We start from the raw sequence: 17593 nt of genomic DNA on the forward strand, positions 1-17593 counted from the left end.
TAGTTGCACCCAGGTAGACAAAGTTGCTAACCTGCTCAACGGGTTCACCCTCAACCGACAGCTCTTCAACCCAGCACAATTAGAACAGCATGGTCAGTGTTCATAACAACTTTTTCCTCTACTGTAAACCAGGCTAATCAAATACTAAATGAAACTACAAATCAGATTGGTTTGGTAAGAAGTGTGAGGATCTATGCAATGCTATAGCAGGGATAGCAAGGAAACTATGTGTCAGGAATCTGGATCCAACGATGTTGACCTCATTGACAGCATGTCGACTTGTTCCCCTGGATAAAAAGCCTGGCGTCAGGCCTGTTGGCATTGGTGAAGTCTTACGAAGGATAATAGGGAAGACAGTGATGACCCTCCTACAGAAGGATCTGGTTGGTGCAACTGCTCCTATTCAAGTGTGTGCTGGTCTTCAGGGAGGAGTGGAAGCAGCTGTTCATGCTGCGAGGGACTGCTTTGAAGATCCTGAAACTGAAGCCATCATCTTAGTGGATGCAGAGAATGCATTCAACTTGCTGAACCGAGAGGCAGCTCTTAACAACATGTATATTGTATGTCCGGAAGTTGCTACCTACATTATGAACACCTACAGAATGCCTGCTAGACTGTTTATTGCAGGAGAAGATGAACATCTTTTTAGTGAAGAAGGGACAACACAAGGTGATCCACCTGCTATGGGATTTTATGCATGTGGTACAATACCATTGATTGATGCAGGAAACATTGAGAGAAAAGTGACTCAGATCTGGTATGCTGATGACTCTGCTGCTGGGGGAAAACTGGAAGAAATGAGGAAATGGTGGGATAACCTCTGCATTAAAGGACCACTTTTTGGTTATAACCCTAAATCTTCCAAGACATGGGTGATAGTCAAGCCTGAGCACGAAGAGAAGGCAAGAAACTTGTTCCCAGATGTCAATGTGACAAGTATTGGTCGACGATATCTGGGCAGCTTTATCGGAACTGATGAAGGAAAAGGGGCTTTCATCGAGGAAAAAGTTCAAGAATGGTGTCGTGATCTTAAACAATTAAGTGATATAGCATCAAGAGAACCTCAAATAGCATACAGTGCATACATGTATGGGCTTAGTAAAAGATGGAACTATGTGTGCAGAACTACCCCAGGAGTTGCAGATAGTAGAGGCTCTTACGGGCATTGTCTGCTCGATACGTTAGGGACCCCAGATACACCTTACTAGACGTATTTTTGACCGTAGAATCGATTGAAAGTGGTTTCAAGATGATTGGACTGATTGTTCTGGGGTAAAATCGCAAAAAACCGATTTTTGGGCCAAAAATAGGCCAAAAAACCATGTTTTTTGATATTTTGAGCAAGTTAATTTTGTTGGCATGTCGGCAAAACTTGCATAAAGATAGCTAAAAGACAGCCGCACAAGATTGTATAAAAATAAAACAAATCCCTCTATTTGTTCTGAGGTAAAAATCCAAAAAAGTGGTAAAAATTTTGACTTTTTTGCTTTAAGTTTGAATAATTTTTTGCAGTTGTATTAAATCAACCCAAAAATAGTCACATCGTGTTTGCCTAAATTTTTCCTTTCCGAGAAGTACCCACTTCATATACTTAATCGAAGTTTGAATATTGTCACTCCGCAAGCGTTTTTGCCAAATTTTCGACGCGCACTACGCGCAAAAGCATTTAGTTGTTATCAATTGGCACCCGCGCGTTCATCATAAATTTCAAACAGCTATAACTCAGCGAGATTATGTCCGTTCTAGCTCATATTTTCACACTAAATAGAAAATAATGTGATCTTATTGCTGACAAAATATGGATATAATTACTTTATTTGCCTTAGAGTAATAGACTGTCAAAGTTTAAAACGCGCATTGGTATAGCACGTGACTAATAAGGCCAAATTTATACTTCTTAACATATTATCGATCCTTAGACATCATACTATTGTGTCCAATTAGCGGTTAGGTCTCTAAACTCGTAGCAGAAAACACGTCTTTTTGCCCGTAAGAGCCTCTACTAAGATAGGCTCACTCCTCTGGAACAAGTAACACGCGATGAGTTTATCCCAGCTATCTTTAACAGGCTGTTTAGCTGCACTGATGAACTAAGGAACATAATGGCTCTACCACCAAGATATGGAGGATTGGGTATACCAGTTATGATGGACATGGCAGACCGAGAGTACAAATTCTCATGTAGAGCCACAAAACCCCTTAAAGAAGCTATTCTGAAGCAGGTAGACAACTACACAGAGGACTGGAGAGTAAGCAAAGGAGTGAAAACGGAGATAACAACTGAACGAAATCTCTTCTATCGACAAAAACAAGCGGAAATACGCCAGGAGCTCGAGTCAACACCACTGGCAAAGTTGATGTTCCAACTAGCTGCTGAGAAAGGGGCAAGTGCTTGGTTAACAGCACTACCTTTAAAAGAGTATGGATATCTGATGAACAAACAACAGTTCTCAGACGCAATAGCACTCAGATAAAACCTAAACTTAAAGGACAGCCCTAAGACATGTACGTGTGGCCAAAAGTACTCAGCAAACCATGCGCTCATCTGCAAACTCGGTGGATATGTGTCACTGCGGCACAACTCGCTGAGAGACACCTTTGCTGAACTAATGAGAACTGTGAAATGCAAGGATGTGCAGACTGAGCCAGTTCTTCTTCCAGTTGATGGTCTGAAGTTGCCTAAGGGAACAGTACTTGGAGACCAAGCTACGCTGGACATTTCTGCAAGATCGATTTGGAATGCTTCAGAGAGGGCATATTTTGATGTAAGGGTATTTCATGCCCCAGCCCCCTCCAATGCAAGCAAATCGATCCCAGCAATGTACCAGTCCCATGAAAATGAGAAAAAGCGATGTTACAACGCAAGGGTTCTTGAAGTGGAGAAAGGAAGCTTCACACCTTTAGTGTTCTCGACTTCTGGTGGAATGGGTAGTGAGGCTGAAAGACTGGTAAAAAAGCTGGCCAGTAAGATGGAGTACCACACTGGCCAGAGGTACTCGGATGCTGTAGGTTACATCAGAAAGCGCCTTCGCTTTGAAATCCTAAGAACAACAGTGATTTCTCTCCGTGGAGACAGAGGTGCGAGAAAAAACATTGTTAATATAAACAGTCTAGATCTTAACTTGGAGCCACAAGGCCAAGGGTAATTTTTGAGTGTTTAGGGAATTTTCTATATTCTTAAAGGTTTGTTTTTATATAGGGTCATTGCTATATTATGTGTATATTGTTTGAATAATTTTATATATTTTTTTTTTTTTTAAATCAGATCTCTTTCATGGACCAAATGTGTGATTTTGTGGTAAATCATATGAATAAATTATGAAATATCTCAATTCTTGCAAGGATACATTTCAGTACACGTATACAGGGGATTGTAAACGATAGCTCCTTACAAAAATTCGTTTTCATTACTGCTTACAAACATATCGAGAACTGGCCGATTTAGTGCCTTTAAAAAATTTACTGAGCTCAGCAGGACGGATTTGTTAGCAGTCAGGGCCCCTCGATAAAAGGTAATTCTTGGCTAAGATTGCAATACTAGACATGAAATTTTAAACCTTTAGGATATTGCTATCAACTTGCAAGCAAAAACTAACAAAATAAACCTCGCAGGTGGATCAAGAAGTTCACAGAATTCTGCAGACGCCCAAACAATAATAATTCACAAATCTTATATAGCGCTCGATTCCTAGTTTTGAATTTATTTGCAATTGAGGAGCTGCGCATGAAAACAAATTCAACGGAAAGCTAAAATCCATAAATATGAATTATGCTGTACTTAAAAAATTTACAAGTCATTTAAAAATCTTTTTTATCGCAAAAAATGTAACGAAATTAACAAATAATATATCTGTATTTGAGAAACGCAACATTGAACATATTTTAAATTTTTTTAAATTTTAATTTTCGTGCGCGGCTTGCTTTACTTTTAAAATTGCTCGATGATTACCTTGGAAGTCATTAAAGTTTAAACTAACAACAACAAATTTTGCTTTTTCAAGAAGTCAACCAAAATCAATTAATAAATATGCAGCCAAAAATTGCAAAATATTATGTTAAGGTAAAATAAGCCAAAAATAAAAATTAGTTTAATTTAATAAATTATATTTAGTTGTATTTATTAAATGCAGAATTATTATTTGTTAATTTCGTTACATTTTTTGCGATAAAAAAGATTTTTAAATGACTTATAAATTTTTTAAGTACAGCATAATTCATATTTATGGATTTTAGCTTTCCGTTGAATTTGTTTTCATGCGCGGCTCCTCAATTGCAAATAAATTCAAAACTAGGAATCGAGCGCTATATAAGATTTGTGAATTATTATTGTTTGGGCGTCTGCAGAATTCTGTGAACTTCTTGATCCACCTGCGAGGTTTATTTTGTTAGTTTTTGCTTGCAAGTTGATAGCAATATCCTAAAGGTTTAAAATTTCATGTCTAGTATTGCAATCTTAGCCAAGAATTACCTTTTATCGAGGGGCCCTGACTGCTAACAAATCCGTCCTGCTGAGCTCAGTAAATTTTTTAAAGGCACTAAATCGGCCAGTTCTCGATATGTTTGTAAGCAGTAATGAAAACGAATTTTTGTAAGGAGCTATCGTTTACAATCCCCTGTATACGTGTACTGAAATGTATCCTTGCAAGAATTGAGATATTTCATAATTTATTCATATGATTTACCACAAAATCACACATTTGGTCCATGAAAGAGATCTGATTTGTAGTTTCATTTAGTATTTGATTAGCCTGGTTTACAGTAGAGGAAAAAGTTGTTATGAACACTGACCATGCTGTTTTAATTGTGCTGGGTTGAAGAGCTGTCGGTTGAGGGTGAACCCGTTGAGCAGGTTAGCAACTTTGTCTACCTGGGTGCAACTATCAGTGGGGATGGGACAATCGACAGAGACCTGAATGTCCGTATCCAGAAGGCTAATGGCGCCTTTCATCAGCTCTGGAACATTTAGAATAGCAGAACTATAAAGACTCCATCCAAGATTAGGATCTATAGGGCCAGGGCTGCTGACCTCACCATCTTGTTGTATGGAGCTGAAGTCTGGAACACCACCAAAAAGCAGATGAAACGCTTCGAGGTTTTCCATCAGACCTCCTTGAGAAGTATCCTTAGGATTAAATGGCTAAAAACAAATCCTTCGGCTTCCTGTAATTGGCTGGTTGCACTTGTGTAACAATGTGGCTGTTGGAATACTCCGAAGTAAAATAAGTGTCTTGATTAAAAAAAAAAAAATGGTTCTTTCATGTGACCAATGAAGAAGTTCTTAGGAGGGCTGGCATCAAGTCAGTTGAGACTTTCATCAGTGCTGCCAGGCTATGTTGGTATGAACATCTAGTTAGAATGCCAGACTCTAGACTACCGAGGTTTCTGTTGAACTGGAAGCCAAATCATGGAAAGAGGTCAAAGGGCAGACCCCGAAAGAATTGGAAGACCTGCGTACTCGAAGATGCTGCTAAGTTTACAGGTGTTGAAAACATCGACAACAACACAACAGAAGCTTTGGCTACCAACCGAGTACAGCGGAGACATATGTTATCTCATTAAACTATATAAAAAAATAAGTATAAAGAATAAGGAAAAGGAACGGGAATGAAGCCAATACCAGAAGTGAAACCCCACCAAAGAATAATTGATCCTTAGGTAGACCTGGTGAAATAAAGTAACTGAACTGTAAGTTTAAGAAAAGACGGAAGGAATAAAGGAGAGAGGAAATAATGTTATGTGAACATCATCAGCAGATGACTTGGCACACCGGTTTCGGGGGTTTAATACCTGTACCGGTTTAATGTGCCAAGACCCCCTAGCAATCACTCGTCAGTGATCACCTGTTCACGTTAAATGTGATGTCAAGGATGTCGCTGACATCAAGTATACTGTATTTGTACAGAATACTAGGTCGGTCTTTCAGAAGCTTTCTGAATTTACTCTTCAGGAGTCTGTCATTATAACATCTTGAAAGAAGTGTCCTATAAAGGGTGTTGGTAGAACACAGAAAAGAATCAAGGTCAGAGATAATGGAAGAGTAACGAAGGACCTGACCGTAAAAAACATTATAACCAACAGAAGAGGAAATATTACTGTTAGGAAAGGTGTACATGACCACAGGAAAGTTGAAGTCATCAAGTTTGTTGTAAAGCTTGGTGGCGACGTGTCCGGAGTTATTCATCGAGATGTTGATGTCGAGATAGTTTACGGACTTATTGTCGTCACCACTCCTCTCCATAAGCAGGTCAGGTGGATAAATGGACCTGATTAGGTTAGAGAAATGCAAATAGTTCATGGTGTTGAGGTCGTCGACATATCTGCAGTTTCTTGAGAGGAGCTTAGCGAGACCGAACTTCTTTTCTTTGATTAGGCGTGTCATGTAGTTGAATTCACACTTCCCTAGCGAAAGATCAGCGAACTGGCTACTAGAATTCCCTCCCATGGGAATGCCTTTCGTTTGTCTTAAAATCTGATCCCCAAAACAAACAAAAGTGTTAAACAGAATAAATGTAATAGCTGTTTTGAGTTTATCAGCAGAAAAACATAAGTATCCGTTATATTCCTTTTTAGAGAAAAAATTGTTGTTCTTATACAGAGAAACACAAATAAATTTATTCGTATTACTAAAGAGGAGATCTATTAGCTCGAAAAGCAGTGACTGTACAACCTGAAGGTCTAGATTGGTATACAGAGTGGTAAAGTCGTATACCTGCATATTAAAAATCTCTAGTCTAGGCAGCCTTTCCAGGAACTGTTTAGAGCTGTTAATGCTCCAGTCGCAGTTAATTCCAGTATTGTTGTAGATAGAGTTGCAGTATTTGGAAAAGTATTCTTTTAAAACTTTTAAAGCTTTGTTGACTACAACTGATATCTGCTTAGTGGTACATTTACTGGCCCCAGCTATAAATCTAGACTTATAAGGATTCTTGTGAAGTTTAGGAATCCAAAAGATTCTCGGTAGACAAAGGTTGTCCTCGGAAACACGAATATTAAAGTTATCTTTAATGAAGTTCACATGTTCCTGAATAATATCATCCTCTACAGAGTTAACCGGATGATAAGTAGAATTGCCACGACACTCTAGAGAAGTGAGATCGTAGCCAAGTTCGTTGAGAAGGGTTAAAAGATAAAACTTCTTGCAGACAAAAACATAATTATTTGAAGCTTTATCTACGGAGCAAATAATAAAAGAAGAAGAAAGACTGTCGAGATAAGATTTAACATCATCCCTTTGTAGAATGGAATTGTAGGGAGTGAAGTTATTAGGGGAGGAGGAGAGGAAGTTAAGGCGATTGGTGAAGATCCGGGAGACCTCATCTTTCCAATCCTGGAATTCCAAACATGAAAGTCCATGCTTCCTAGCCATACGGGTGGCGAAGTTGGCTGAACACTCGTTGAGGCTCTCCAAGATTTGCTCAGGAGGAACAGACACAGGTTCCCTAAATTTGGTACCGTAACTCATGATGCCTCTTAAATCCTCGTGCTCAATGAAAGCAAGGTCACCGGTGATGATGTGGCCTCGAGGCTGATAGCAATAAGGGTTACTGGAACAGGGGCAATCACCTTCCAGGATGGAGGAAATAGTAGTATTATCAAGTGATTTAAGGAATCTATTATAATTAAAAAGCTTACGCCCGACAGGAATATCGTACTTATAGTAAACTTTTAAGGGAAGGAAAGGCGTAAGGTTTGGAGGGAGAAGAGTCAAGATCCTAGAGTCACGAATGACTGATTCTATTCGGAGTTTATCAAATATTTTAGAACAATAGTGAAAAGTGATAAACTCGCTATTAACAGAGGTGATATTAGGAGAAGAAGTGCTGTCTTGGCCAGCAAAAGATTGTATAACAAGGAAAATGGCTCCAGATTTGCAGAGGGAATGAGAGCTAAGTTGCTTGAGCTCGCCTTTTTGAAGGCTACTTATATCTTTATAAAAGCTGTATTTGCTTTCAGACATTTTTCTTTTTAAACTTTCATATTTATTGTCAATCTCTCTTAAAGTGAGAGTCCTTTTGTATATTCTATCTTCATGGCTTTTGTTTTTCTTTTTTCTGCCATGTCCTCTTTTATATCTTTTTATTTTATTTTTAAAATAAATATCGTTAAAGTTGCTTTTAGAAATATTACCAGAACCTTTTATGTTGTCATTGAGACCTAGAGGGTGAGCAGTGCTCAGGAGATTAATCCAAAGAAGTTCCCTGTCAGCTAAGGCCAGACGAGGGTCTTCAGTAGAGGAAGGGTCAATAAAATCAGTAATTTGAATGGAGGCGTCATGAAAATTATGACCGGGAGTATTAAAGTGGTCATGGACAAAGGAGGATTTGCCGGCTTTAACCGAAGCACGGTGTCCATTCATGCGTTCATTAAGGCGCTGTTCTGTGAGCCCAACATATTGAATACCACAAGAACAAGTGAGGAGATAGATAATAGAAGAAGATTTACAAGAAAAGGATTCAGAGTGAGTTAACATGAAAGAATTATTAGTAACGTAACTGGTGAAAATATTACTTGACCTGAATGGTTTACAGGTGAGACATCTTGACTTATTACACGGTGTTATATCAGGGGAAATAATACTGTTGGGATGAATCCAAGTGTTGGATGTGATGTTATATATTTTATTTCCTTTCTTAAGTCAAGAATTTACAGGACAAACTTAACAGCCGACTCCAACTGAAAAAGCCCTGGGAACCATCACCAACCAGATGCCTTGGGGCTGCCAAGGTTAAGCGGGCGTTAGGTGACATGAACTAATGTTCTCCCACTGTCACAGTGCAGCCAAGCAGAGTGCTGTTGTTCCAAGAACACTCTTTATAACCGGATCACACACTGCCGCTGCTTCTCGTACCGTAGCTAGGGCGGGCAGCTCACGCCCCTGTTTGGTCTAAGGAACAGAAAACATGAAGAGAAACACTCCTGAAGAACTGTGCAAAAGGGGGTAATAATATCATAAAAAGGGCCAACTAGCAAAAACTAAGGACGTAAATCATATAATAACAAGCTATCACTTGGCGCATCCGGCAGGGCGGAGGAACCGCCACACACTTTCAACAGTGATACAAATTGCAATCTCATTAAACTATATAAAAAAATAAGTATAAAGAATAAGGAAAAGGAACGGGAATGAAGCCAATACCAGAAGTGAAACCCCACCAAAGAATAATTGATCCTTAGGTAGACCTGGTGAAATAAAGTAACTGAACTGTAAGTTTAAGAAAAGACGGAAGGAATAAAGGAGAGAGGAAATAATGTTATGTGAACATCATCAGCAGATGACTTGGCACACCGGTTTCGGGGGTTTAATACCTGTACCGGTTTAATGTGCCAAGACCCCCTAGCAATCACTCGTCAGTGATCACCTGTTCACGTTAAATGTGATGTCAAGGATGTCGCTGACATCAAGTATACTGTATTTGTACAGAATACTAGGTCGGTCTTTCAGAAGCTTTCTGAATTTACTCTTCAGGAGTCTGTCATTATAACATCTTGAAAGAAGTGTCCTATAAAGGGTGTTGGTAGAACACAGAAAAGAATCAAGGTCAGAGATAATGGAAGAGTAACGAAGGACCTGACCGTAAAAAACATTATAACCAACAGAAGAGGAAATATTACTGTTAGGAAAGGTGTACATGACCACAGGAAAGTTGAAGTCATCAAGTTTGTTGATGTTGTATGTGATGCAGGCCACTCCAACGACTAGGAGGAGACCTTACCATGTAATGTATGTATGGATTGAAGATCAACACCGAAAAAACACAGTATATGTAGGTAGTGCGCCATCGACAGTGAGCCGCGTGTGCCGACTGTAGGATGGTTTTTTAGCGCTAATTTCGGCCAGCACAATTTTCTTCAAACAAATAGATATTGAGTATCCTTCCCGACCTCCAATTGCAACAAAAATTGGTAAGCTTACTTAAAGACTTACAAGGAAAGTGTCCGAAAAATTTAAAGCATATCCAACCATCAGACATTATGTTACAGCTAAAAGTAGCGTATTTTGCCCCATTTTGATCACTATATCAACTCCGATATCCACCAAATTTTTCGGACAGTTGTGAAAGCCCTATTGGAAGGTCGTCGCCAATTTCCAGAATGATCTCATTTAAGGAACTGAAGATAAATCCGAATAATACGACAAAAATGGTCAAATTTGGACGAATTTAGTCAAATTACGCGACTTTTACAGCTACTTTTGCTCCAAAAGCCGCGCACCATCAAATATGGCACCTAGGCGAAACTCACTGATCTTTCCAAAAAGGTATGACAAATTTGGTATTGTGGAAATTCTCACAATCTCTAGAAAACAGTGGTACAAAAATTTTAAAAATCCGAGCAAGTTTATTTTTATCGTGCACCTCCTAGTATATGGTTGTCAGTAAATGTGGGTCCCAGTGACCCTACACCGAAAGAGACACTATTGAGCTTACAGTGGAGGGAAATCTGTCTATCTGGGTGCCAACATTAGTGGGAACGGTACTATCATCATAATCCCTGAGAAGAATCTTATGATAAATTGGTTTTATGGCGTACTGGCTTAATGTCTATTGACACTTCATCAGTTCTGCTAGACTACGGTGGTATGGACACGCTGTAAGAATGCCAGAGACTAGGTTACCAAATTTTTTACTGGAGTGAAACCTAACTATGTAAAGCGATCGAGAGGGAGACCCCAAAAAGCCTGGATGGCCTGTGTACTCGAGGATGCTGCTAACTTAACAGTTGTTTAAAACATCAGTCGAGATGCAGTACGACAGTTAGCACTGTTAAGCCGTACAAGGGACGTGTGTGATGCAGGCCACTCCAACGACTAGGAGGAGACCTCTTCAGTCTTCATGTAGCATGAATGTGTATGATTTACATTGCATTACAGCTGTACTGAATTAAAGGGAACCCTTTTTGGGCTTTCTTTAGCTAAACTTGATTTAAATAATATTGAATTGACTGACTAGTTTGTAATGCCTAATGTTAGCAATTGTAACCTATTATAGTAATTGTGATCAAACAATGTAACTTTTCATCAAAACCTTTTTTATTCTAGGGAATGTTCTGAATTCCAAGTACTTATTACAACAACAATCTTGATAGTTGATGATTTCGTATTTTGTGGAGATCGGAGAATCTATCTGCTCGACATGTCTCTCTGTGTACGTAAGAACCACTGCACTTAGTAACTAAAATCATGCTTAGATTGTTACACATTACTTTAAATGTAACCACTTTAATTGTGAAAAAACACACTTGACTCTGTTGAAAAGAGGCTAAAACAACCTTCTGGGTAAGAAGCTTTTCACTTCACACTTCTCGTTCAGATTAGAAGAGTTTGTATGCCGAGAAGAGTTAGAAGGGAGATGAAGAGTAAAACAAGGCAAACATGTATTGGACAGCATTTATAGCTTGACAAAGGTATTTAAAATAACAACTGTACTATCATTAAAATTATAAATTTCTTATTCAAATTGTCTCAAATTGTCTCTCTCTTTCATTTTAATATGAACTCGATATCTTTTCAAGTATATGATACCATGACCAGTCCTAACTTTTATCATGACTAGCAGGAACCCGTCTAACCCTAAAGTGGTGTCAAGACTCAAGAGACTTAAATAATTATTACCTATTTAATTCGCGTTTTTGACACCACTTGGGGGTCCAAATTTTGGGCTCTAAAACTCCTATTTCTTGATCAATTTTTTATTTTTTCATGCTGATTTGAAGGCCATTAAAGCATTTGACCCAGTCAAAAAGTTTCAGTTGTATATCTTTTACGGTTTTTGCGGAAAGTCGTGTTAAAGTTGATGCTGTGGTGTCAGTAAAATGGCACAGATAAATAAATATATATATATATATATATATATATATATCGTCTCGCTTTATATATAGTAAGATTGTTTCTGGGATGACTAGATTAAACACTGCTGAGTATAAGTTTATCTTTAAATAGTGGTGTTCTTAAGCGTAAATTTATTATTATTATTGTTCTATTGGATTCGGTCCCGTACTGCCTACTTAGGTATAATTCTGTTTTTTGGATGTTTAACTGTGGACATACTTTAATTTTAGATTCCAGAAATTTTTATTTAACTGTCTTGCTCAATCAAAATGGTTTTAGGGATCAGGAGCTATGGAGCTATAATATGAAACACATGCTTTTAAACATCATGGAGAAGGCAAGAATGTTCAAAGCAGAAAAAAGGGGAATATCCTGAAGACATAAAGTCAAGCTTCAATTCTGGTTAAAAGATGAAATCGACTGAGGTTTGCCATTCAATTTATATATTCTTAAGTTTATTAATTTCATAAGCAATTATTTGATAATTTGGCTTTGTCTACCTTTGCAAAGGATTCTCAAAGCATTTCCTCCTCTATTTAATGTACTAAGCTATGTTAAAAATATTCTCCTCCGAACGTCGACAATTACACTGTTTCTATCTACCCTGAATCTCCCTCTGCCCACCTCTTCTAGATTGCAGACCCACCATTCTGATTGCCAGACCCACTATTCCAGAGTGTAGACCAACTCTTCTACGGCGAAGACCCGCCATTCTGGTTGCCAGACCCACTATTCCAGAGTGTAGACCCACCATTCTGGTTGCCAGACCCACTATTCTAGAGTCCAGACCCACAATTCTGGTTGCCTCTTCCTCCTCCCCTCCTCAGTCCTCCTCCTCCTCATCAATCCTCTTCACCAGTCCTCCTTCTCCTTCTTCTCTTCGGTCCTTTACCTCCTCCTCCTTTTCAGTCTTCCTCCTTCCTGTCAGTCCTCCTCCTCAGTCAACCTCCTCAGCCATCCTCCTCAGTCCTCCTCAGTCCTCCTCCTCAGTACTCCTCCTCCCCTCCTCCTCCTCCCCCTCCTACTCAGTCCTCCACCTTTTCATCCTCCTCCTCTTCAGTCCTCAATCATCCTCCTCCTCATCGTTCTTCTTAGTCCTCCTCCTCCTCTTCCTCCTCCTCAGTCCTTCTCCTGGGTCCTCCTCAATCCTCATGGGTCCTCCTCCTCCTCCTCCTTCTCCTCTTCAGTCCTTTACCTCCTCCTCCTCCTCAGTCTTCCTCCTCCTCCCCCCCTTCCAATTTGGGGTCGATTCTGTACATATTAGAAAATGAACAAAACGCACTAAATTTTAACGTGAAATGCACTCAGCATGGCTCTTTCAGAAATCAAGCCAGTCCCCTAATAAAATTAATTGGACCAATTAATTAATTAAATAATTAATTAAATCAGTCTTCATAAAATTTTGCGCTACAAGTATTAACCAGATACTGGAGCACAAAAAGTATCACTTGTGAACAAGTCGTTTTAGTGGTTAAATCTGAGGATAGTAATTAACAAAAATTCACATGAACGCCTTTTTTGGGACACGATGCATGACTGTAGTTTTAAAACTGTTTGTTGAGCGTGTCGCCATAGCAGGTCATCGATGACCTGCTATGCCCTATGGCGACCGCTTAACAAAACAGATTTAAAACTAATAATCATCTAATATTGATCTCAATCCGTTTGCTCACAGCTATACTGATCTCTCGGCAGAGAAACAGTTATTTTCCTAGAACAGTGATCTGATTATTTTTCTTGGATATAAAAAACTCACAAAAAATGGAGTAAATCAACAATTTTTTACATTTGCTCGGTGATTCTTAACCCAAAACAGACATGAAAATCATGATCTAAGCGATGTCTTCAATTGATTTTGGATCCCTTTTTCTTTGAACCCTTTTTTATCCTAGGAGTGTGCAACAATACCTAGACAGTAACTGTAAGTAGATGATTCGTAAGAACTGGCATCATGATCACATTCGTTTTTTATCCAGACACTTATTTTACTTCGTTATTCCAACAGCCACATTGTTACAACAAGTTCAACCAGGTCCAATACAGGAAGCCGAAGGATTTATTTGGCCAGTGGTATCAAACTTTCCTCGCCCGAGACATGCTGCAATGTGCAGCTCCTCATTTACCCTCACAACCGATTCTCGAGTATTCGGGCTGAGGGGGGGGGGGGGGAGGTGGGGGGGGTGGGGGGAGGCGGGGGGGGCTGCATAACCACATCAGGATCCTTAACTGAACGTCCCAACGACGCTCGCCCCACGACCAGGCAGACAGTGGGATTCGAACTCCGCAACCTCACGATTTTGCAAAGATGGCGTTCTAACCCAACTGCGCTAGCTGGCCGTTAAATATGTTACCAATATCAATTTAATTTTTTAATCAGGGGGGGGAAGAACACATTTAAAGAGAAGAATTTCTTTGGTCGGTTTCTTTTGAATGAAATTACTTCGCGGAATACCTGCGCACTGTGTCTAGAGCGGAGAGGGTTCCTAACACTTTTTTACCTACACTTTTGCCTTTTTTGGTGTAAGGTGCCGTAAAAAGTGTAGTCGAACAAAGTACACTCTTACACTATTTACACTTTTTGTTATTTTTTAAATTACACTTAACAAATTATCTTATAATAATCTTCTTTTTTCCTATAATTATCAATCAGTCTTCACAAAGGTAAGTAATACCATACCTTTGTGACACAAAAAGTCACTTTTTTCACACTTTTTCGGCTATTTTTGCACTACACCTCTGCCGTTTTTATAAGTATGGTACAAAAAGTGTAAAGAAATTAAGATTCACAAAAAATCAGGGTAAACCCCCCCTTCTAAAGACGTTTTATTCTGGCACCCAGGAATATAACCATCAAGGTTTCGGCACTTTTTGCAAAATTATGCACCACTGCCCAAGCAGTTATTTGGTGTTTCCAGATGTGAAATAAGAGGGTAAAGAATTAAAAGTGCCACGATGCCTAACTATTCTCGAGTTTTCTTTAGTCGGCGGACTCAACGATTCACTGTTAGAATATTGTTTAAGTTAGCGAGGCAAAGTTATATTAATCTTCGTTTGATCCGCACGCGCTTCCAATTTTTCTACCGTCCACTTCAGTTAAAACTTAAAATCGAAAATATCGAAGTACACTAATAATCATGCAAGTGAGTTTTCGACATATATGACCTTCTATGCTCATTAAAAACTTGACTAACCAACTATCACTCTATCTACACCGGTTATAGATCATGAAAGGTGTTTGTGCTGCCTAGCAATTATTGGTGTTGCCCTGGCAATCAGATTGAAAAAGGTTTATTACACGAACGTTAAAGGAGGTACAAATCCGTGGATTCGCTCTGCTGGTATAGAAAAGTGCAAATCGTAAGTACTTTGCCGCGTGACATTTATGAGAATCTCGATCAATTCAATAGCTTAACTTGTTGAATTGTAACTAGAAAAAAAGATCAATGTGAGAATAACTCAAGTATTAGCATTTAAAACTGACGATCACCTCCAGGATACACCGTGACTTATGCTGGCGTAGAGAGTAGATGGCCACCCGTGCGGATCAAGGTGAATCGGAAGGAAAAGTTGCGAGGAATGTTTTCCCTTGACCTGTGTAACGGAGCGAGCTTCAAATCTACATTGCTCTTCCTCTCATCATGGTCTCCGCTTGGCTCCATGTTTAGAGACCTGGTTTGATTCAAGAGTGGATGGAATGTCGGAGAGGGGAATGTATGTGCCGGAAAGGGGGAGATGCCTGAATGTCATGGATATTGATATAATAAACATTGATATGTACCAAAGTGAACTAATGAGCTATTTCATTATTTTTAAAGTAATTATCAACCAAATATCATCAAAATGACTGTCAATATTTTCGATTCAAGAGATGTTTAATTTCTTATTATTTTTCGTTATTACTAATATAACTTAAATTCAAGTTTTACTCAGTGTCAAGTTCTTTTATCGTGTTAACGTGAATCAAAATACAGATAATTGAGATAATTACAACAGCTTTCAAATAACTCCGGTCATGATTTGAAATAGTTGATGGACATGATTAACAATTGCTGCTCCAAGAGCAGACTAGCTCCTTCAAGCTGTTGACATGGAGATGACCTTGAAATTTTGAGTCGATCTGGTTTCATATAATGAACAAAGACGCACTTGAACGATTCACTCGACAGTGTCTCTTTTCTCAGAAATCAAACCAGTTCCCCCCAAGAATAAAAAAATTAATTGGTCAAATGAATAGGTTTCTTCATAAAATTTTGCTCCTAAACGTTTTCACACAGAATTCTGGAGCATCATTAGCACATAAGTATAACTGTGAGACAAATCGTTAGGTTAAGTAAATAACAAAATTCACAATGGAACGCCTTTTATTGGACACGATGCATGACTGTAGTTTAAAAATCTGTTTTGTTGAGCGTGTCCGCCATACAGAGTCATATAATAATGATCTTCTAATCCCGGTTGCTCACAGCAAAATAATCTCTCGGCAGAGAAACAATTATTAGCCCAGAACAGTGAATCTGATTGTTTCTTAATAAATGGTGGTAATGCACAATTTTGATTCATATGCTCGGTGATTCTCAACCAAAACGTGACCAAGCTGTTTCAATTGAATTTTGGGATCATTTTTTGGGGGGGGGGGGGGGGGTGGGGGGGGCGTGGGGGGGGGGGGTGGGGGGCCAACATATTAAATTAAAATAAAATGTAGGATTTTTTCCCGATTTTTGACCCGTGGAATGTAATTCATATACTTTAAATATACTTTATTTATATCCCTATCCTCCATGAGGCCTACTCAAAAAATTTGCCCAAATAATCTTGAAATGCCAATTATTAATCTATTCCAAAAAGTTCTTGAAAAATAATGAAAAACTGATGGAGTTATTTCAAATTTACTGTAAGTCATTTTGGCTATGTAATTCTGAAACCGAGATATTATGTGCAATTCCCAATTTTGTTCCTGGAGGTCTTTTTACTTAGTATCCACTATATTCAACAAACACTGATTATATCTTTCACATAGATTAGTCTCATTACAAAATAATGGAAATTTTAATCGAATTTGGTCAAAAGCGAATTGGGGCAAAAGCGTATGCCCCAAATAGGGGCAATATTTTTCTAAAGCTCATAGCTTCACCCAATTTTTGACCAATAGATGGAAATTCATGAACTAGTCCAAAAACAGTCTTATCTTTGCAAAACTGAGTGAAAAATATAGTTCTCATGAAATCTTAAACGAAGAATTAGAACTCATCTAATTGTAGGTAGAATTAAAGTATATTTAGAATTGTAGATTTTTTCGATTTTTGACCCGGGATAAACTTATAATATACTTTAAAAATATGGTTGGCCCCCCCCCCATTTTTCTTGTACACTTTGTACAGATATGGCGGCGCTCGCCTATCACACTCCGCCATAACTGCATCTTCCTATATAAAGGGGGGGGGGGGGGGGGCTCATGTTGTATTTGTCCGTTCGCATATGTCCGTTTTTCCAGAAAATGGGTACCCGAACGGACACCGCTCGACGCTTTCCAGAATTTTTTTTACGGTCCAACTCAGTTTAAACTTAAATTCGAAAATATCGAGTACTCGAATAATCATGCACGTGATTTTCGACAATAGATTGACTCTCACGTTCAGCTCATTGTACTCAACTAACCCATTAAATCACTCTTATCACGTCCGGTTATACAGGGTGAGATGAAATAGTGTGTGGAGTGTACAATCGCTAATTTTTTTTTATGGAAGGAGACATTTTTTTACAGAAGGA

General features: G+C 38.7%; 1 long non-coding RNA gene across 2 annotated transcripts in view; it reads left to right on the forward strand.

Moving 5' to 3' along the window:
- The window catches only part of LOC134824693 (uncharacterized), a 65678-nt gene extending 53425 nt beyond the window's left edge, over positions 1-12253 (forward strand). Inside the window, exons 2-4 of one of the 2 annotated variants that reach the window (XR_010161457.1) lie at positions 11039-11144; positions 11310-11403; positions 12107-12253. This is a non-coding gene — a long non-coding RNA (uncharacterized LOC134824693). Of the gene's footprint in view, positions 1-10378; positions 11145-11309; positions 11404-12106 lie in introns of those variants that run through there. The other variant, XR_010161456.1, reaches the window with a different exon arrangement.
- The last annotated feature ends 5340 nt before the right edge of the window (positions 12254-17593 follow it).

This window comes from Bolinopsis microptera, chromosome 13 (assembly GCF_026151205.1).
Source record: "Bolinopsis microptera isolate Bmic1 chromosome 13, MBARI_Bmic_1.0, whole genome shotgun sequence".
NCBI lineage: Eukaryota > Metazoa > Ctenophora > Tentaculata > Lobata > Bolinopsidae > Bolinopsis > Bolinopsis microptera.